Below are 23,521 nucleotides of genomic sequence, written 5' to 3'. Positions count from 1 at the left end.
GGTAAAGTGCCCAGAGTCATAAAACCAACAACAACAGGTCAGAAAAAAATACAAGAGGAAGTCAAAATGTTTAGGGATGACCATGCAAAAAGGGCCATTTCCAACACTACCCCGTGCCAGCCAAAACGCAGTGTAGACCAATCAGTACCCTGATGGTCTTCCCTGCTTTGAGTGACAGAACATGGAACTGGCCCGCAACTGCAGGGGCACATTCCAATTCTACACCCATCTAAACCCTGTGGGATCACCTGGTCCATACTCTCAGGGCCCACTACAACAACCAATGGGGAACTCTTCCCCTCACCTGTGGACACCACCTGTGTAGCACCTAACCCTAGCTTGCTCACAGGTGTGTCCCAACAGAGAGACCGCAAGCCACAGTTGCCACTGACAGTAGTCAGCGATGAGACCCAGGCCCTATACCTCTCAGGTCTCTCAAACCGCGGTGGCATCAGAGAGCGGGGGGCAGTAGCCCCAAGTCCCCAGCTCCTTTTGTCCACTCTCCTTCCTGTCAAGTGAAGCACGTCACCCTGATTCTGACCCACCAGCCCTGGGCCTGTACCCAGCGGCTGAACCAGAGACTGGGGTGGGCTTTCCCAACCCGGGTGCTCCTCCTTCTTCCCTGTGGACAACACCTGTGTGGCACCTAACCTTAACTGGCTCACAGGTGTGTCCCAACAGGTAGACAACAAGCCACAGTGGCCACTGACAGTAGTCAGTGTGGAGACCCCGGTCTGATACCTATCAGGGTTTTCAAACCTCTGTGGCATCAAAGAGTGGGGGGCAGTAACCCCAGGTGCCTGGCACCTTTTGTCCACTCTCCCTCTCATCAGGTCAGGCAAGACACCCTGACACTGACCCACCAGCCCTGGGCCTGTACCCAGTGGCTGGACAAGAGACTGGGGTGTGCTTTCCCACACCCGGTCCTCCTCTTTGGGACTCGGTACCCTCCCACCTGGAGTGGTACCCCCTTCCAGAATTGTCAGGGCACCTGTGGCAGGTGTCCTGCACAGTTCGCCCACCAGCTCAGGGGTTCTATCCTGCAACTGGCATCCCAGCATAGGGTCTGTACCCTTAGACTGGGCATAGGTCAGGGGCAAAGCTACCCTCTCCCCGCCCCCATTACTGGGGCCCTGCACCCTCCCACCTGGAGAGGTGCCCCATAACACAAACCGGTAGGGGCACTGTTAGCAGTGGCCTCTTCCTCCAGGTCAGGGGGATACCCTGAATCTGGCCCCCCAACCCAGGGTCTGTACCCTTAGGCTGGTCCTGTGCCTGGCAACCCAGGACTTCCGGGGGAGTACACCAGTTTCCCCCAAGGAAAGCAAACTCCTCTAGAGTTGTGCAACAGTCTGCCTGGCGCACCAGGACTTCCTGTGGAGCACACATGCCCCCCTCGAGGGAAACACACCCCTCCACCAGTTCTGGGCCTGGACCCTGCAAGCGATCTACCAACCTGGGAAACCCCTCAGGTGGCACCGGGGTCAGAGGCAAGGACTCCCTCCCTCTGCACCCCATTCCAGCATACTGCACCCTCCCACCTGGAGTGGTTCTCTTAGAAAAAAAATGGACGGGACACTGCTTATAGTTGTCTCTCCCTCTAGGTCAGACAACACCTGGACACCCCTGTGGCTGAACAATTGCCCGGCGAACCAGGACTTCCTGGGGAGTACCAACACCCTCCCCGAGGGTAACACAGAACTCCTGTGTTGCGTGACAGTCTGCCTGGTGCAGATCTCCCCACCCCTGTCCACCTGACAGTGCGTGAAGATCCCCCAGGACAGAAGTGGTGTCACCATGGTCACTGCTCTGGGGCTAAGCCCTTCTGACTGGCCCCTGACCCACTGGTTCTCCCACTGGGGGCTCCTTCCCCCTCTCACCCCTCAAGCTGGACTTCTGCACCCTCCCTCTAGGAGTGGCACTGCCAGACACAAGAACTGATGGAGGCCTGACTACAGGCACTCCCAACTCACCTAACACAGGGAGACTCCCCACAACTGACGGTCCATCCGGACAGACTAGATTCCCTACCTGGTGTTCCCTCATGGAACCATCCAGTCCTGGAGACGGAGGTTTTGGCACTTCAGGACCTATACCAGTCTCACTCCTCCTCCCACGAGAAAGGATGTGAGGCCCTACAACCTCGTCAAAACAAGGGGACCTAGCTGCATCACTCTGACCCTCTCCCATCACTCTGGGTTGGAAGACATCTGAACCACTCCTATTAGGGTCATCCCCCAATGCCTCTGCAGAGCCTCTGGTACTCACCCAGAGGTCTGCCTCCTGTGCAAGTTCCCTAGGATCAGAGAACTCACCCTTTAACAGGTGTTGGTTTACCTCTGGAAAACAGGAACTCACAATATGCTCTCCCACAATTCGATTACACAGTTCCACGCAGGTTCTAACCTTCACCTCACAAACCAGTGCCTCACACACTTATTCCACACCACTCTCCTGAAATGGGCAAGACATTACATGACTGTCTCTATCACTCAATCCACACTCTTCTGGGCGGTCCTCACACTCATACACCAGGACTTCGGCCACAGGGGAACCTCTCTCTCTGCACCTCCCATCTGGAGTCGGTAGAGTGTCCCTCCCCTCACTAGGACTATGGGCCCCTGTGCTAGTTCCCCAATCCACCTCAGGGACACTGCACACCTATGGAGCTACCTCATATCCTTTAATCCCCTGGTGTAGACCAACCCTCTCCTTCAAGTCAGGTGCCGCATCTCTGGGTGGGTGTACTACACTGTCATCACTACATAACTCAACTTTGCTGCCACCACTGGACCCCACCCTCACTGGTGAATCCAGACAACTAACACTGCGCTCAGGGGATAACCTATCCTCCAGAGCTAACTTCTCCTTTACTGCTATCTGCACTAGGTGTGCCTCCAGCTGGGCAATCTCCATTTGGAGCCTCTCTAATTCCAGCTGGTGCCCACTGTCAGTCCAACTCCTCTGGGGACCACGAAAGGGATTGGGCACTACCCTGGGTACTACACCCAGCAAGGGACTCCCTACCTATGGTACCCTCCCACCTGTCCACCAACTCCTCTAGGGCCCATGAAGGGAATCGGTCACTACCATAGGCACTAGACTCAGCAAGGGGCTCCCTACCTATGAGATATTTCATAACACTTTTTTCCTCCTCTTCTGACTCTCCAAAGCCACCTTCAGACCAACTACCCTCCTGGTAGGTGTACTGGGACTCCAAGAATCTCCATCTGTCTTGTTGCCAAAGCCTCGGGGATGTCTGCAAGGATAGATGAGTCTCCTCCCCACTCACAGCTAAACCTCTCTCCTCACAGAACCCCCCTAGCTCCTCTAAACTGTAGGTCAACAGGTCATCTGTGTAAAAGGTAGGTCTCATTTCAGCAAGACCCATTGTAGCAATACTGGCAATAACGAATCAAAAATAGAACCAAAAAACCTCAACAACGTATGTGGTTGCGTTATGGTCTGCACTCACTAGTAGTGTACACTATAATTACTGTATGCTTCATAAATGCAAATCCAGAACCTCACCGCTGACCACCAATGTTAGAAATGGGGGTCTCTAGTTGGCAGTGGCTGGTCACAGTCCAAGTAGGGACCCTTCTTCCTAAGTCAGAGTAAGGGGGCTACACCCTTTGATAACCCCTGCTCAACCCTGTGGTAACGTAGCACGAACAGCTAGGCTTATCTCAGAGGCAGTGTGTAAAGCATTTATGATCATACACAGTAACACAGTGAAGGACACTACAAAGGGACACCACACAAGTAGTTATACAAAATAAGTATCTTTATATATAGACTTAACACAAGACCAATAACAGTAAAAAGCCACGATACTGAAAAAGGGGGTACTCTTGAAAAGCTGGAAAAAGAGTTCAAAGTGTTCAAATAGGGGTTCAGTTCAAAGCAGGAGTGTCTGCGACCCTTTTACTTATAAAGTACCTGGATTTCATAGCAAAACAAGCAAAATGTTGCAAACGAGACGTAATGATGATTTTCCCCTCGCTAGGCCGGCGATGCGTTGAATCCTGGCCGCAAGGGAGGAAGATGCGCCGGTCTGCGGGTGCGTGGGAGACAAAGCAACAGACTTCTTCATGCTAGGCCAGTGATAAGATGAATCCTTGCCGCAAGGGAGGATGATGCGCTGATCCTGTTGCGATCTTGTTGCGATGAAAGAAAATGGCGCTCCGCTAGGGAGCGACGATCCGGGTGCGATGCGAGGAAATGGCAGACGCGTGGCGCCCGCTCTGCGATGTCGTGATGCGATGATCCGGGCTTAGCGAGCCTTTGACAAGCCCGCAAACGTGTGATGCAATGATCTTTGGTTTGCGAGTGCTCGGCAGCAGCAGCGCAATGATTTTTCTTACGCTCTTCAGCTGCGGCGGCTTGCAAACGGGTGTTAGCGACGATTTCAGCACTCTCTTCTCTGTAATAGAACTAGAGGCCCTGGAACTCACAGGGGCCTCACCTGCAGATAGAAATCTTAGCTGGGAGGAAGCAGGAGGCTGGTGGGGGAGTCAGGTGTGCCTGTGACTCCAGCAGGAGGCTAGCTCTCTTCTAGCCCTTGGGTTATTCCTTAGAAAAATAAAAGTCTCTCAAAAGTCCTTTTCCCTCTTCTTCCAAGTCCAAGGGGACTGTCCAATCCAAAAAACAGCACACAAGCACAAGGACAGTCCTCTCCTGCAGATTCCTTCAGTAACATGGACAGAGGTTAATCTTGACATCCAGGAGCAATACGAAAATCAGGGGTTTGGGCACAGATATTTATACCCCAAAAGTCTTTGTTCTTAAATGTTTCTAGTCACTGAACCCAGCCAGAACCAGTTCTGCTCAGGCCTGGAGCACTTTGTTTACCAGGCTGCATCCTTCCTTTCAGAAAGAGGGGGTCTGCCATCAGACGCACCGTATGAGGTGGAGCCAGCATTCACCTTGCCAGGCACTGCCCTATTCAGGTCAAGGAGCTACCGGGATGCCCCTGGGTAATCTGAGCGCGCTATAAATTTCATATAATAATAATAATAACCCCTCCCCAGTACTCAATGCAGATCTCTCTATTCAACCCAGGTCTGATTCAGCCTGCCTTGCCCTCTAAACCCAGAAAGCCAATACACATTACAGCAGAGCACACTGGAAGGCTTAGGCAAGAAAATACCTACTTTCTAAAAGTGATATTTTCAAACACAGAATAATAAAACCAACTTTGTTAAAAGGTGTATTTTATTATTCTGAGCTCAGGCATACTAAACTCGAATTTCTACCATGTTCCCTGGGACAGTTAGGACTATAAGATGTAATAGCCAAACTGCCCATTCTAACCTATGGAGAACAGGTAGCCCTGCAGAGATGTATGTCACTACAACGCATGCTTTTACAACGCATGCCATTACGACGCAGGTTTTACAATGCAAGTCATTACAACGACTTGCGTTGGGGGTTGCTGGATAGTGAATAGTTTAATTTACTATTCCAACTCCAGTCCCCGTGGATAGTAGGGAAGGTGTTGGATAGTAATTAAACTATTCCCTATCCTAGAGCGCCCCCAGCGCAATTCTTTGTAATAACTTGCGTTGTAAAAGTTGCGTCGTAATGGTAGTGCGTTGTAAAAGTTGCGTTGTAAAGGATGTTTCCCGCCCTGCAGCAGTGAAAAACTAAATGGAGGGTAATTCACTACCAGGACATGCTCCACATATCAAGCCATGCCCTGCCTTACACATACAATGCACCTACCATAGGATTGACTGACATGATGCTAAGGGAAGGTTCAGGGGCTGGGAAGTGTGGGCACTTCACAGCCAAGATGGCAGTTCTGGACTGCACGCAGACACTGCAGTGGCAGGTCTGAGGAACACTTTACAAGCTGCTTCTGTGGGAGGGGCAAACCAGTGCTGCAGGCCCACCGGCAGCATTTGGGTTACCGGCCCTAGGCACACACAAGCCACACTACTAGGGACTAACAGGTAAACCAAATAAGCCAATAAGGGATACACCAATTCACACAGTCATATTTACACAGGGAGAGCATATACACTTTAGCACTGATCAGCAGTGGTAAAGTGCCCAGAGTCATAAAACCAACAACAAGTCAGAAAAATACAAGAGGCAGTCAAAAAGTTTAGGGATGGCCCTGCAAAAAGGGCCATTTCCAACAATGCTGTATTAGAATATGCAATGGAAGCCCCACCCACTCTCTGCCCATATTTGCCATTGGTTTGGGTCATTGTCCTTCGTAAATGCTAGCTTCTGATTCATAAATAGGCTTGTTAGTCTCTCCTTGGTACTGCTTTGTCTATATTTGTTACCACCCATAATGACTGCACCTTTTACTTGGCTTGTTACATCTTCTGCAATAAAAGTGGGTGAGCATTATTTTGTTTATTGACACTGACGGGACAATGGCGGCCTCTTTTCTTGTAGAGCGCTATGCCGCTCTCAATTGCATGTTGAGCGCGGTGCCAGTTTTAGGGACATCACGCTCAGTAAAAGAAACATTTTTAAACTTTTATGTTGATCGTGGCGCCCACTTTAGGGACACTGCACTCTGTTTATTTATTTTTTTAACTTTAATAATGAGCGCGGCACCCGCTACAGGGACACAGCTCTCTGGTTTTTTTTTTACTTTAATAGTGAGCGCGGTGCCGGTTTCACCGACACTGAGCTCCTCAATACAATAGGTATTGCTTTTGTAAAACTTTTAACTATTGGTATTGTAAATGACAATGCCTTTTAATATTATGAAAGGCGTGGCCATTTACAATGCCAATTGCTCAAAAACTTGCTATTGCGAGACCTATCGCATTGTAAATGCTTGTTATACATATAATCACCCTGTAAGGTAGGCCCTGGACAACCCAGAGGGCAGGGTGCAATGTGTTTAAAAGGCAGGGCATGTACTTTTAGGGTTTACATGTCCTGATAGTGAACATCTCTTAAAGTAATGTTTCACAACTGCAAGGACTATCTCTCCCGTAGTATAACATTGCGATTAATTATTATATTTTATAAGTGTAATTTCCAATTGTGAAGATATAAAACCTTTAAGTCTGGTGTCTCTGGAATCTCAATTTAAAATATAAACTAATGGTGAAGTTGGATTTTAAATTGGAATTCTGAAAATGCTGCTTTTAGAAAGTTGGCATTTTCTTGCTTTAGCCATTTGGTGCCTGTAGCCTGTCTCTGATCACGTGTCTGGGTGTAAATGGCATTTCGGCTTTGTGTATTTCTCCTAGACTGCCACAAACAATGGGAGCTTAAGTGTGTCTCAATAGACCATCTCTGACAGTATGGGTGGGAGGAGTTGGGCACAGCCTCACTTACACATGAATAGGCTGTGCCCTGTCCACACACAAAGGGAGACATAGCCCCTGTAGTGAGTCTGGAGCCAGGACAGGAAGGTAGGACATCTGTGCACTTGAAAGGCATATATGTGAAGTCTTCCCCACTTCAATGGCACCACTGAGTATAAGTACTGGTTCTCAGACACCATCACTTCAGTACACTTCTGGACTGTGGATACTCTGCCAGTAAGATGGACTGCAGTGCTGCTGAAGGACTGCCACTCTGCTGGACTGCACTCCGCTGGACTCCTGATTTGCTGTGCTGATACAGTGCCTGATGCTGTCTTGCCTCGGCGAGAAGGATTAGACCTGCATCTCTTGGAACCCAGGACCTAGAGTGACTCCAAGGACTAGTTGGCTGACCTCATGATCTGGAGCCTCAGGGAAATAACAGGCTTCCAACCCTTCCTCTGCACCTAAACTCTGCCATCTGTGAGTCTACTCTGCTAAGTGGTGTAACCCCAGTCCTGGACCCTTGAAAGTGAGACTAAGGTGCTTGCCAGCAGAACCAACACATTTTCTCTGCTGGAAGACGCATTCCAAAGCAGAACCAATGCATCTCCTCGGCCGAGTGGTGCATCCTTGAGCTAAACTGTCGCATCGCCGCTGCCGTGTGGATTGGACCCATCACAAAAGACTTGTATCACCCCCGCCTACCGCATCATAGGACAGACACGTCGCCTTCTAAACCGTCGCTGCACAACTGGTGGAACATTCTTGCATCCCTCATCGATGGCAGCGCCAAAACTCTGCATCGCAGCTTCACCGCTCATCGGAATCAATGCAGCGCCTCTGCTGCACTTTGCATTCTCAACATAAAACTTCACATCACATACCCAGTTGACAGGTACCTCGACGTCAATGCAACAGGACCTCACATCACAGCCTCGCTGCATCTTGGAACTAACCCATTGCCTTTGCTGCGTGACTCACCTTCGACACAGATCTATGCAACGCCCTGCAACCAGGATTTAAGGTATTTTATTTAGCGGGCCTAACTGGGTCCCTCCAGCCGCTTCATGTTCCATTGCGGTTGGCCTGCACTTAAGACTTTGTCCCTGTCCGGCGCGACCAGATATCCCCAATAGCAATTTGTGCTTTTTGGTGCTATTTTTCACTATAAACTTTAAGATTCAATATATCCCGTTCTACTAATTAGATTGTAGTCATTTTGGTCTTGTTTTATAGATTAAAATCAGAGCTATTTTTGATAAACTGCTCTGGAATAATTTTGGGCTTTACTGTTTGAAGTGTTTCAGAAATACTTTACACGCTGCCTCTAAATTAATCCTGACTGGTCTCTGCCAAGCTACCAGAGGATTAGCACAGGCTAATTTGGGATTTGCTTGTACCTAACCTTTTCTAGGATTTTGGTTATTGCTTAACCAGTGCTTATACCCGAGTCAACCAGTAACTCAATTTTTAACACACACGAAGAACAAAATAATGTGACAGTTATTAAAAAAGAAGGTTCACACATATCAAATGCCCTTAAAAAAGTGGTTCTTTATCTCAGGCTATTTAGGAATCTGGTTGCTCTTTTTATCCACATGATCCTGTACTCAGACACTCTGAGGAAATTCTGCTGCATTACAGAGCTATGTTGATAAGTGGTACTCTGTGATGCTTACATAAGCAGGTAGTATTGCGAAATCTAGTGTATCTAATGAATCTAGTAAAATATATTCATGATTACCTGAAGTCAAGGGAAAAATGTTTATTTTCTAAGAGTTGCATGAAAGATAGCATACATGTTTTTATTGCCATTCGTGGTGATTAGTCACCTGTGAACTCTTATATTATCAAAGTGCTCCAGTCACAAGTTTATAATTAGCTAGGATAAACTCATATAGCAAAATTAACATTTATGTTTTTAAACAGTTTAACAAAGAAAAGACAGAACATGTTCACAGGGAGATGTTAGGAGATGGCATAGTGTCAACAAAGCAAGAGTGATAAAGAACGAGGAATCAAAAAACAAAGGGTCAAAGAAATAAAAATATTTAATAAAAAAAGTGAGAACTATAGGACAGGGTTAGGTGGTAGGGCAGGGAGGGAAGTCCATTGATTTAAACAAACACGATCGTGCAAGTTCTTTCTATGGTGGCACCCCGTTCGCACAAACTCGATGGAACTTGCTGGTTCTTATGACATGGCTAAATTCGCCTCTCTGTGCATTCCCCCATGCACGATTCAGAGGTGACCCTGTTGCCATTAGCATAAAGATCGTATAAATGAGGACTAAAAAAAAAAGTGAGATTTGCAAATATGGGTTGTGAAAAGGAAATATAAAACATGAAAACTGCATCAGCTCACCCAGGATTTTAAATTAGCTTTATGCAAGTTAATATTTTACAAGTATTTGTTTCGTGCAATAAAATGGAGTTTAGAAAACTAGTCCTCCACTGCATTTGATTATGAAAGGTTCGAGGCGGGATCTGATTCGTTATAAATGAGATTACATTACTGTAGAGTGTCTTTAATTTAGATGCAATGCTTGGGCTCAAAGTAACCGGTTAATTAGATTGCTTATGCCTGTTGGATGAAAGGTCAGTTAATCTGTAAATCATGCATTTCTGAGGACTGAACGGCATTAAGTGTCCAATACAGTGCTTCTATACAGGGACGGATAAAAGGCAATCAATTTTTCTGACATACAAGCTAAAGGAGCGCTTGCAAAATAAGTGATAAAGTCTGCAACGTGTGGCCTTTGCTTTGTGTTTTCTTCTGGCGCTGTGTTCTTTAGAAAATATATAAATAACTCCTCCACTGTGGCAGCATTGTGTGGGTGTTGGTGATGGTTTCTGAAGATTTATAACCTTTTTCTGTCTTTTAAGTTTTAAATAAACCTAATAGAATGCCAGAAACTTGCAATGCCTGAATGCTTTTCCACTGAAAATTGTTAAATTCTTCATTTTAGCCTAGACTCACCACCAGTAACATTGTTGCACAGTGAGGAGATGTGGCCACAATTCTGGCCCTTGCTAAAATATTGCATTCTTTAAGACAGGGATAGCCATAAGTGGACAGTCAGCTTTTCTAAAAATCTTCTGCAATTTTTGTATTGGAACCAGGATTTAGAAGGAAACGTTTTCTAATGGAAATTGTCTGGACTAGGAAGCAAAAAAAACGAGCTAAAGGCCAACTTTCATTCAATAAATAGCATGTCAAAATATCTTTGCAAGTTATATCGCACAAATAGGCAGTTCTATGTAAATCATATTCACCCAAAAGTAGCGCTTGATTGGATTAAAGAGAAATCATATTTATTTAAAAATTCCTCAGATAACTGGGACGTTGGCTTCGGCTTGCATATCCTACTGTCAGCCTTGAAACCAATGACTATTCACAAAAAGCACAAAAAAAACACATGAAGGGGGCATTAGCGGCAAGGCAAGAGTGCCACAGGCCCTAACGCAAACACGGAAAATGGGCCACTTGCTTCGTTTGGATAACAAAAAACAGCTATTATTGTGGTGCACTGGGTTTCTCACACCCTAGGCCCAATGCCACTGCACCTTATATACACTTCATAGGTGTATGCTCGTAGGTGGTGAGCCATAAAGATGACACTGTCAGGGCAGCAGTCGCTACAATTAAAGCAAATGTTTAAATATATATATATATATATATATATATATATATATATATATATATATATATATATATATATATGTTTTAACACATTACTTGAGAATGATTGTGATGCCCAAACATTTAGAAGCCAATCTGATCAAAAACAAAGCGCACACTTAAAAAAGGATGGGCCCCGCCGTGGCATGCCCCATCTCGCCTCTTTAGGATGGAATCACTGGTTCTGTTCTTTGGATCACTATCCATGATGGCTGATCTCTTGAGTGATCATGAAAGTAAATAGTTGGGTGTCAATCTTCGAGTATGTTTTTTTCTTACAAGGAGGCCATTTTTTTGTTTGATGCCTGAAATCATTGGGGTCGAGAAGAAGGGAAAAGTTGCTGTATCCCATCAGCATAATGACAGCATTGATAACCCTGGGATACAGTGACCTTCATTCCTTACTAGTGTCTGAGTCAGAGCACAGTGCAGCACATAGTGAACTCTAGAGCAAGTTGCAGTTCTGTCCGTTCCCAGTAGGAGAGGGCACAGGCACATGCCAACCAATCCTGGTGTCCCAGGCACTGACCTGTTTCCAGTGTTTTCCATTTATTTCAGTCTCATTGGAGCATTCAGATGAAAAAACTCACTCCCACACATTTGAAAACTCGTTGAACGAAAATTGAGGTAGCTTTGAATATTCTGTTCGAAATGCCGCTGAAACATGCTACATATAGCCTATTTTTATGTGATGTAAACACGTTTAACTTTATAGATTGTATCTGAAGCTTAAGCCAAAAAAGCTTATGTCAGCTTGACAAATAAGTGTTCCAGGGCCATCTGTTTGGTTTCATTAGAAAAATCTCTCTTAATCCGGTGCTTCCTGCATTTTCCAATTTTATTTTAAATTTGAGAGACTGCATCTTCAAGCACAGAGGTTATTGGAGGGTTCGGACCACATGCCAACACGGAAGAGATTACAGCTTGCGTGGCAAAAGGACTGTGTGACTCGTGGCATTACCACCTGACTCATGAATTACCAATATGCTGCAGTTTGCGTTTCTAAAGTAGAGAGCATGAAACACAGCAGTTAGGAAATAATTTCCAATCTGTACTTCCTTTTCCAGGTTTTGAAAATAATGAAGGCCAGATTCAGTGGCGTAGCAAGGTCAGGTGGTACCCGGTGCGGAACATTTCTTGTCACCCCCCCACATTTAAATTATTAAAAGAAGGAAAAATAAGATACTTAAGGCTTTGCCTTTCTGTTTTTTTCTTTGCTGCGCACCACTCTGTTTAAATAATATTATTTTTTCAAAAAAAGTGTTGCAAGTACAACATTTTTTCTTTTCATTTAAAAACACATAGTGTTGCTATTTTGTCATCCCCCTCAGTGCTGACACCCGGGGCGGCCCGCATCCACCGCACTACCCTTCCTACGCCGCTGGCCAGATTCACAAAGGAAAAGTTACACTTTTGGTGTTACTTTACTCTTGCAGTGTAAGTTGTGACTATTATGTTTTCCATCTGTAACTTTACGAGTAGTAACTTTGCAAGTAGTAACTCCTATTATTTTAAAAGGAGTTACTACTAGTTAGTTACTCCTCGTAAAAAGTTAATACTCACAAACACCCCCACCCGCCAGCTGCGTTCGTCCAACCAAGCCCTCGCCGCTGTTCCGCGCATCCACAAAGCCACCATGGGAGGAAAATCCTTCTCCTACTTAGCGGCCAAGACCTGGAATTCCCTTCCCATCCACCTCCGCCTTACTCAAAACCACCTAGCCTTCCGAAAACAACTTAAAACATGGATATTCGATAAGTAAACCCCCCCCCCCCCTTCCTCAAGCGCCTTGAGACCCTATGGGTATGTAGTGCGCTATACAAATTCTGACTTGACTTGACTTGACTTGACAAAGTTACTGATAGTACAGTTACACTGCAAGAGTAAACTTACAGCAAAAGTGTAACTTTATCTTTGTCAATCAGGTCACGCTTGTCTAACATTTAGTAAATACAGTGAGGTACTAAGAGTGCTATGGGCCCTTAAGAAAGTAAAGAAAATCAGCCATCCTACCTACTGTCTGGTAGTATAAACAGTCAGATTTGAGATCTATAGGGGCTCTCTCCCAGCATGCCCTGTGCCACAGCACCCAGTAGTTATGACCCTACCTGAATACTCCTAATGGTAGTACTTTGAGATACTTTGAGGTTCACCACTGTTCCGTCAAGCCACTGATGACACCAATTTTAGGACATCACAGTGAAATTTGAGAGAAAATAATTTATTCAAACTAAACATGTAATACACACATGTAATTTACATCTCTACATTGCATTAGTTGGCCCATTATCCATTAGCTGGGAAAACTGCCTGATCGTGTTCTCTTATGTTGTAATTTTCCCTTACACTGCAGTTCTTGAAATAAAATGGTCCCTGAAAGGCATTAATTCCTGAAGCTTTTTCTACTTGCACTTGTGTGTTACTCCTATCCAAGATATGAATTAGTTACAAAAATAAAAAAGAAATGGGTGGAATGAATGAAATAATCTCAGCCACTGATAATTGCACTAGCTTTATTCCAGTACATCATTTTGTTGGTCACTATGCCACTTCAGACAGAGATCTGCTTGATGCAAAGCATTCTTTGTTCAGCTCCAATATGAACATTATAGAATTAATTGCTAGCCCGGAGCATATGCAAACACAGAATGGTTTTGGTCTTCTTTGGGCCTCATCAGTGAGGCGCAGCTAGGATGCAACTGCACAGGGAAAACAATGGACTGGAATGAAGTCTAGTGGTTGAGATTTATTCAAGCATTTCACCCAATGTATTTTGCTTTTTAGATGCGCATTGCACCTGAATCGCCAGGTTAATTCACAAAGCATTTCTATGATCATCCCAGGAGTAAGAAATGCTTTCTACCCAAAGAAAAGTTTTTTAATTCACACGTGTAAGACCTGTCATCCTTAGGGTGGTCTTCCTCCAAACATTTTGCCTGCTTCCCTCCTCTTTTTGCTGTATCTTTTTGTTGGCCTTATGACTCTGAGCACTTTACCACTGCTAATCAGTGCTAAAGCACATGTGCTTCTCCCCTAAACATGGTGACATTGGTGTATACCCAACTGACATATTTAGTTTACTGCTAAGTCCCTTGTAAAGTGGTATACCATATACCCAGGGCCTGGAACCTAAATGCTACCAGTGGGCGTGCAGCACTGATTGTGTCATCCAGCTTAGTGCCCTAAAGCACCAAAGAAGTAGCCTTTCAAACCTGTCTCAGGCATACCATTGCAAGGCCTGTATGTTCAGTTTTCTGCCACTTTGGCTTAGCATTCACAACTGTTAGAAGCGGCTGTATCTAGTTGGCAGAGGTATACACTTCTGACAAATAGGGACACACCTTTTCTAGTCAGGGCAAGGGGATCACACACTTAGATAACCCCTGCTCACCCCCTTGGTAGCTTGGCAAAGCAGACAGGCTTATCTCAGAGGCAGTGCGTTAAGCATTTATGACCACATACAGTAATAAAGTGAATACACTACAAATGGACACGACACAGTAGTATTATAAAAATAAGGATGTTTATATAAGGCTTAGCACAAGACCAAATAACGACAAAAATATACCACAATCTTAATAAATACTCTTGGAAGGAAAAATAACAGTTCAAGTGTAGTTTCTTCTTAGCACAAAGTCTTTAGTAACAAAAGCAACTCTTCTTCTTTAAAACACAGTTCTTGGCAACAATGTAACCCACACGGGGAGTCACACGACGTCGAGGCAAGTTAATCCAAAGGTTCGGCGTCGAGCGCGAGGAGCGCTACGTCGAGCCCGGAGTCGCACAGACCCCCACAACACAGTACCTTGGAGAAGTGAAGCACACGATGATCAGCGGCGTCGAGATGTCCGGCGTTGCGTCTTCGGCGTCGATCGGGCCTCGGAGTCGGGGCGATCTGCAGCGGCGTCGACAGATGTCAGGCAGGAGCAGCGCTCACGAGGCGAAGCAGGATACGGCGTCGTCGTCGATGTCGATGGTGATGTTGCAAGAGTGAGCAGCGCTCACGGCGTCGAGAGGGCTCGGTGTCCAGACGTCAGCAGCGGCTTCGCTACTAACGTCGATCGGGCCAGGCGGCCGGCGTCGAAGGTGCGGGACACGGGAGCTGCACTCACGATGTCGAGCTGGATTCGGCGGCGGGATTGCTGGATCCTTCAGAGGTGCTGGATTTTCAGGTTCCAGCAACAAGCACTTTTAGCAAATTAATGAAGTCCTTTGGCCCTGTGACTTCAACAGGAGGCTGGCACTCTTCCAACCCTTGGAGATTTCCTTGACAAAGTTTGAGAGTACACACTCAGTTCCTCTCTACTGGTTCCTTGGCAAAAATAAAGAAGTAACTGCAGGATTCCCCCAACAAACAGCACACTGGCAGAAGGGGTAGGCAAGACCTTGGATCAGCAGGCTTCTTGTCCTTGGTTCAGGTTTCCTTGTCAGAAGTGATCTAAATTCTTGGTTCAGGGGTCCTTCTCTTATACCCCTTTTTGGCTTTGATCCCTTTGTCCATGCAGGGGAATTTCCCCCCATCCTGGGTTTGTTGTGGGTGTTGCCAGGCCGAGGCACCTGGCCTATTCACTGTGCAGGGCAGAGTCTTCAGCCGCCCAGAAGGAAGTGGAGCCAGCATTGTTACTGGCAGGGGCAGGGCCATCAGTCGCCCGGTAGGAGGTGGGGCCAGGATCGTCCCTGGCAGGCACAGAGTCATCAGTCGCCTGGCAGGAGGTGGAGCCTGCATCGTGTCAGGCAGGGCAGGCTATCAAGAGCTACTCTTCCCCTACTCTCAATGCAAATGCCCCACTCACCCCACACTGACACATTCAGACCTCTGGAGCCACCCAGCTCCTGTCACACGCACACCAAACCAGCAGAGACCAGTAGACAGTCAGATAAGAAAATAGTCACTTTCTAAAAGTGCTATTTTCAAACACAGAGTCTAAAAACCATCCACCCAAACGGATGCATTATTAAACCCTGAGTTCAGGGATACCAAACTCGACATTGCACCATGCTCCCCGAGCCCGCTAGGATTATATCATTAATAATCCTGGCAGCCCATTCTAACTTATGGAGAGCAGGTTACCTTACAATAGTGAAAAACGAATATGGCTGTAATTCACTATTAGGACATGCCAACCTCATCAGGCTTGTCCTACCTTATGCTTACAATGCACCCTGCCCTTGGGCCTACCATAGGGGTGACTAACAGGAAGTTAAGGGAAGGTTTTAGGGACTGGCAAGTAGGTGTACTTGCGCACGCAGGTCTAGCAATGGCAGACCTTTAGACATACTTTTACTAGGCTGCTTTTGTGGGTGGCACAAGACGTGCTGCAGGCCCACTAGCAGCATTTGTATTTACAAGCCCTGGCACTCCTGGTGCACGCTACTAGGGACTGACAGTAAACCAAATAAGCCAAACATGGAATCCAATCAATACATCAATTTCACATAGGGAGCACTTGCACTGTGGCACTGATCAGCAGTGGCACAGTGCCCAAAGCAATATACCAGCAAAAACATCGTAAACAGAGGAGGCAAACAGAAAAAAATGGAGGAGAGACTCATGCCAATGATGTCAGGTCTAACAACAACCCTTTGCAAAGGTTTAAACTCCTCTTTTATTACACATAAGTCACCCCTAGGGGAGGCCCTTCGTCTTCTGTGAGTCCTTCTCCTCTTGTAGGCTAGCATTGGGAATTCCTGATTAGGAAGGAGTAGATGTATAATCTTTCATATCCTTGAAATGGTAATGATAAATCCTCTTTAATGGTAATATTGGATTTAAAATTACTATTTTTGAAATGCCACTTTTAGAAATTGCGCATTTCTCTGCTCTTCTTTCTCTGTGTGCCTTGCAGCCTGTCTCCAATACATGTCTAGGGTGGGTGACAGCTACACTTTGTGCATTCCATCTAGACAGCCACAAACACAGAAAGGGTGGGTGTGACAAAGAGCTCATATGCATTCATTTGTATTCTGATAGCGGTAGAGACGGTAGAGGCTGACACCTGAATAGGCAGTGCCCTGTTTCCCACACAAAATACTGTTTACACCCTGCTGATAGTCTGGAGCCAGGGCTGGGAAGAAAGGGAGACCTGTACACTTCAAGGGCCTGCTTTGAAGTCACCCTCACTTCAAAGGCACAACTGGGTATAAGTACTGGTCCTCTGACCCTACCAAGACAGTACACTAATGGACATGTGAAGACTCTGCCAGGAGTAAAGGCTGCTGTGATACAAGGATTGCCACTCTGCTTGACTGCTGCTCTGGAGTAACTCTGTTTCTATTTTGCTGTGCTGTCTCTGCCCTACTAAGGACAAGGACTGGACCCATCTCATTTGAACCCAGATGACTCCAAGGGCTTGCTGCCTTCCCCCCTGTTCTGAAGTCTCAGGGCTCTCAAAGACTTCATTCAACCCTGCAACAGCACCTGGACTCTGCCACCTGTGAGTCCTGCCCTGACAAGTGCTGCCAATCCAGTAAGGGGCCCTTGAAAGGTGACTTCTGCTGTACAGAACCATCAAAAGCGACGCAGTGACCACTGTCTGCTGATTGGAGCCGACGCATTGCCCTTCAATGCCGACGCAGGAGCTGATCAATGACATCGCTTCAATGTACTCCATGGCTCGAGGACTACAGACAGCGCAGTTCGACGAAGACGCAGTGCCTGCATTGTAAAGGGGTTTGTCGACGAAGCCTTAATCGCCTGCACTTATCAGAACAGACACATCAAGTCTTTGACATCAACGCTTGCTCTATCCAAGGTACTTTTGCAGCTGGACCTTCATGAGTCCTGTAGCTAGCTTGCCCTCAATTGCACTTGACCTGAACATTGGTTTTACCCCGGTCCAGCACAACTTCAAGTAACCTTTATGCACTGTTTGCTTAGACTTTTTGATGTAATCTTTAAACATTCATATGTCCGGTTCTACTTATTGGATTTTTGTTGTTATGGTCTTGTTTTTTTCTCATGAATATATAATGTATTTTTCTAAACCTGTTTGGAGTGTTTTAGTGTTGTTTTCATTGTGTTACTGTGTGTGTGTTTATGTGTTGCATAGATACTGTACACATTGCCTCTTTAAATAAGCCTGAATGCTCTGTGCCAAGCAACCAGAGGGTGAGCACAGGTTATCTTTTAATGTATATCTAGCTTACCCTTACTAGAGTGGTGGTTCCTGCTTGGTCAGGGTGCATAATCACTAGAGTGGTGGTTCCTGCTGGGTCAGGGTGCATTCCTCCAGAACCCAATTTCTAACAACAAGCATTTACCACTAGGAAGCACTGACCATTTAATATCATTCCTTATTAATTAAGTTCACTTTAAAGCCAAGAATGCTTTGATTTCTTTTTAAAAGAGGCTCAAATTGAAGTTCTTTGGTCTATAATAATGACAAAGGGGCATAAGATGCATGAGAGCATACATACCTAAATGAGTTTGTCACCATAGAATTTTTAATTAAGAGAATCCAGGTACCAAGAGACAGTGCACAAAATATGTATACGTGAAAGGAAATTTTACATTTGTTTACTAAAATTACAAAGTAATATGTTTGTAAGAAATGATACTAATTCCCCTGTAATATAATTCAGCTAAAAGAGTGCTATGGTCACAATCAAAACCTAAAAAATATCAAAATGTTCCAGTCATGGCAATTTATTTAACCATAAATCCCCAAATATGATGTCATCATTGATGTCATTTTCATTCTTTATATTGTAGAGATTACATACCTGTAGTTCACAATGTATTTAGAAAGATAGTATAGATGTAAAGACTGCAACATCACTGACCAGTTACAGGTTTCTTAGCACATGTAGAACATGTAGAAAATAAAGAAATAACAATGAGTGAATGTCATGCAATATGTGAAGCAGAAACAAAAACTGAAGTACCAATGACTGCTACAAGATATCCTTGCAGACGTTAATATATAAAGAATAATGGGACAGATGTACTAAAGGATTTTACGGTTGGAAAACCTCTGAGTTACAAAATCAGAGAGTTTGCGACCACAAAATCTTTTTTCCAATGTACTAACTCCTTTTTGCAATTCAGAAATGTTTCAAAATTGCAAAATGGCCTGTTTTAGGCTCCCTTCAACTTGCAAGTCTGTAAGGTACATACCAATGGTGTGCATCCTCAACTCTGGTCAAAAAACATTTATCGGTTACAGACTACCAAGTTGTGGTAGCAATTGATTTAAAAAGAGGGAACAGTCTCTTTTGAACCTCTACTCCTTTGGCAATCAGGGTGGCAACATTGGAGGGAGTCCAGGGAAGCAAAATATATAACCTTTTTTTTTTTTTTAAAGCAGCCCATTTCTCTTAAGGGAATCAAGATGCTTTAAAAAAAAGTTTGCCATTTTGAAATGTAGTCACAGGGATGGTGGTCTGCTGTCCTTTAAAGGCCATCATTGCTTGGACTATAGCCAATCGCAGATGGTAGCAAATAGCAACCTACGTAATGAATGTTAATTGATGCAATTTCCTATTTTGCGAATCAACATATTAGTACATAGGTCGGTTCTCAAAATCCGATTGGATTCTCAAAATCCGATTGGATTCTCAAAAAATCAGTGCACAGGTTTTTTACCATGTTTTGCAATCCAATCTCAGTACATCTGGCTTATGGTGTCTGATTCTACTAGAACACCTTAAATGATCAAAATGTATTTTAATATGCTCAAGATGTGCTGTTTTTTAAGTTCCTCAGTGAGTCACCATGAAGGTAAGTATAGAGGCACCATACGGAAAGACTAAAAGGATATTTTGGTCCTAAAGTGAGTGAAAGGGAGCGGGATTCTCCCTTTCGGAACTAGGACCCTCACACACCCAGCCAGCTAGGTGTCATGCTTCATGCCAAAGCAGCCGCCGGCCAACTTCCTAATATGTACTGCAAAGGAGAGATCTTCGTCAAACCAGACACCAAGATTTTTTGCTGCTTTTCCAATGGAGGTCGGGTAGGGGTAATCGGGAGGCCAAAGCTGCTCTCTGAAGTTTGAGGGAAATGTACCAAACAACAGAATCTCCGATTTCCCTTCATTGCACTTAAGTTGTACATCCGCCAACCATTTAAAAGTTGATGCGAGACAGTGTTGAGCCTGAGATACAGAGTCCGCCCCTTTGGCCCAGGTAAAAAGCAGCTGCGTATCATCCGCATAGGCCATCACCTTAGCTCCTAACTCCTCTGCTAAATATACCAGAGGAGTCATATAGATGTTAAACAGGAGGGGACTAAGGGAGGAACCCTGCGGGATGCCCGTTGTAACCGGCTGAGGAAGGGATGAAGATGGTGGAATCCAGATCTGCTCGGAGCGCCCTTCCAAAAAAGAGCGAATCCAGCCCCACACAGCACCCGACACGCCAATCCTGGCCAGACGAGACAGAAGCAATGGATGTGGGACCGTGTCGAACGCGACCGAGAGGTCGAGCAGAATTAGCGCCACTCTCCCACCAACGTCCAGACAGTCCCGCATAGCCTCTGCCACCTCAACCAGAACGCTTTCCGTGCCGTGCAATGAGCAAAATCCGGATTGCGTCGAATGTAAAAGCGCTTCCCTCTCCACAAACTCGGTAAGCTGATTATTTACAACCTTCTCACACACCTTAGACAAGGTAGGGAGAAGGGAAATGGGCCTATAATTCCCTGGGCAAAGGGGGTCTAGTGACTGCTTTTTCAAAAGGGGCCAGATCTTGGCCTCCTTCCAGGCCAAGGGGACCACCGCTTTCCGGAGGGAAAGATTAATGATGGCATTAACTTTAACATTAACAGCCTCTGCTACCGCTGCCAGCATCCTAGCTGGACATGGGTCTAAGGGGGAAACTGATTTTAAGCCTTTGAGGATTTTAAATGGTGCCTCTCTACTTACCTCCATGGTGACTCACTGTGGAACTACATACCCTTTTTTGGTTAGCTTGATTTGGGCATGTATGCTGGACCTTACCAAAAGCCCTACTAAGTCCCTCCTTTTAGATTGCTGTTTTTTGAGTACCACAACATCTTCAATACTGTTATTACATGTGTAAACAGTTTCAAATACAATTTCAAAAACAATTAGTCACTTAATAAACAATGCTGATTATAATTATATTGAGAAAACTGCAGAATTACGACTTTTACCCACATTGTAAAATCTATGATCTTTTCTCTGTCAGACCAAAGGTTTAGTAAGTGTGCTTCACCATATCAAATTGCAGTTAGAACCCCCCAGTAGTGAGCAATATTACTACAGCTGTGTTTCAATTTCTAAAACTCTTACAAGGCTATTTAGTGATGGTCACTCTTATTACACCCTTATGTAAAGGTCACCTAAGTTGAAAGAAATATAATTTATTTGATATGTTTTATATATTTGTATATTATGTTATTCATAACAGCATACATGAGCCATTAATTATGTTAATTATGATGTCATCTTTGACGGCATACATGAGGCCTTAAAAAGTGTATTGCGAGTATTATGGTTCTCTAGAACTTTCAAATGATAATTCTAAAATAACTAAAAGAGGGCCCACAATGCTATTTTATCCTATTTAATAAACAAAAAAACAAGCATTGAATAAGAAAATCGTTGTTAAATGGAAGTTATAGTTCTATACTCAGATAAAAAAGTAAGATGGGTTGTAAACAAAATAAACCTACTCTCCTAATCTGTTCAGTTGAAGAATTATAATTATAATACAAAACCCTAACAGCACTTAAATATGTCAGCCACTGTAAGAAATGGATCCATGCTACTAGGGAGGAGGTTGCACATATTTTATTTTCACAATTTTGGGAAAGGTTGAGAACTAGTTATGGAAAGATGGAGGTCAAACGCTGTTAGGTTATATCCCTAGATCCATAACAATCCTGGCGTGCTGGTGTTATAAGTACAGGGACACTCCTCAGAATTAATATGGGGAATATTTAATTAAGCCCACTGGTCTGGATAGACTACGAGTGGTAAGGTAAAGCCTCTTTTAAGAAAAAAATAAACCTCTTGGACTCCACTTTGTGATTAGGGCAGAATGGACGGTAGATAAGAGCAAAACATATCAGGTTTATGATTACCGGACACCGGGCATGCTAAGGACACTTTGTTTGTGAATATCTTTTGGTATTTGAGTTGGGTTGTCAAACTCATATTTGTGAGCAAATTTCCTTCACACTGAAGTAAAAGAGTAGAGGGAAAGTTGAAATTTTGTTGCCACTTGTTTTGCCAATTCAGACATTTTTCTCTAGTCAATTCCACTGGGTTGTTCTCTTATCTTCACTAGTGAGGGGTTGTATCCTCTTGCATCCACATTCCTCTAGGATTTTTCCCCGAATGAGTTGGAGAAACGAATGTCAAACCTTACAATGGCTGGTGGAATAAAAATGATCAACTCAGCTTCACTAATTACATTCAAACAGGTCCTAAGAAATCCGATTGCAAAGGTTGAAGAACATGCTTCTGAGGATTCCGAACATAATGACCAAACTGTTTCTTTTAGTTCTTGGCCAAACAGGATTATTTATTATATTATGGTCATCAAACTGGTTTATGGGCCAAACTGTCAATCTATCTCTCCCTTTTCTTATCTTATTTTTATAAAATCTAAAATGTTATTGGTGATGCCATCAGTGATATCACTTGTTAAGTGTTAAGTCATGAGTAGCGTATGGTAAGGTAGTTGAATTACAGTTTGTGTAAACTAGTATAACTGGGAAATGTCTTTTTTATTTTATTTAGAAATGTACCGATAGCATCACTTCAACTTTAATTGTAGATTTTATTGGGCTTGTACAAAAAGGGACAGTTACATGTAATGAGTGAGGGGAAAAGAAGCATTGTGCAAAAAAGTCAGAAAACTACAGAGAGCAGCAAACAACACTTTCTGAGGAAAATATACAAATAATGTTCTTGAAAAGGTTGCTTCTGCTCTGCCTGCACGCCAGTCTTGCAAATGTGGCACACAGGCCCAATATTGTACTCCGCCCTGATAAAGTCATGTAAGAAAGTTCTTGACAAAGCTTGGGAATCATCCACACACCAACATTTTAATTTTAGCTGTCCATCTGATTGGTTGGGAAAACCTGAAAAGGGTTATGTCCGCAACCAATTGATGTATTTTTGTGGAAACAGACAAACAGACAAAACGTGAAAATGCACTACCACAAAAAAGAGCACAGGAAGCAAGACACTCCATTTAGAGGACACTTCTCCAATCCAGATGCTAACATTATGGGCATAAATGTGGCATTCAAGAATTGGTGACAGACACATATATGAATTAAAATGATGCCGATATTAGAGGTTCTGCAAACCGTATCATTCACAGACACTGTATAAATGTGTTTCAAACTCGTTGGGAATGGTTCAACACATATAACAAAAAGAACACACAGTCTTTTATTGCATATGTATAATTTACCATGTCAAGATATGCCATGATAATGATCTGCTAATTGTGATGTATTACGATGACTACTGTGTGAATAAAACAAATAAAAAATAAAAAAAATCATTCACAGACACTGTACACAAGAACCAGTCTCTCTCAGATTGCCCCAACATTTAGACAGCCGCAAATGCTCCTGT

General features: G+C 44.4%; 1 protein-coding gene across 1 annotated transcript in view; it reads left to right on the top strand.

Annotated features, from left to right (window-relative positions):
- The window catches only part of HTR2A (5-hydroxytryptamine receptor 2A), a 347,515-nt gene that overhangs the window by 207,698 nt on the left and 116,296 nt on the right, over positions 1–23,521 (top strand). The gene's annotated exons all lie outside the window — the stretch shown is intronic.

This window comes from Lissotriton helveticus, chromosome 8, assembly GCF_964261635.1.
Source record: "Lissotriton helveticus chromosome 8, aLisHel1.1, whole genome shotgun sequence".
NCBI classification, from domain to species: Eukaryota; Metazoa; Chordata; class Amphibia; order Caudata; family Salamandridae; genus Lissotriton; species Lissotriton helveticus.
This window is presented reverse-complemented; position numbering and strand designations above follow the sequence as displayed.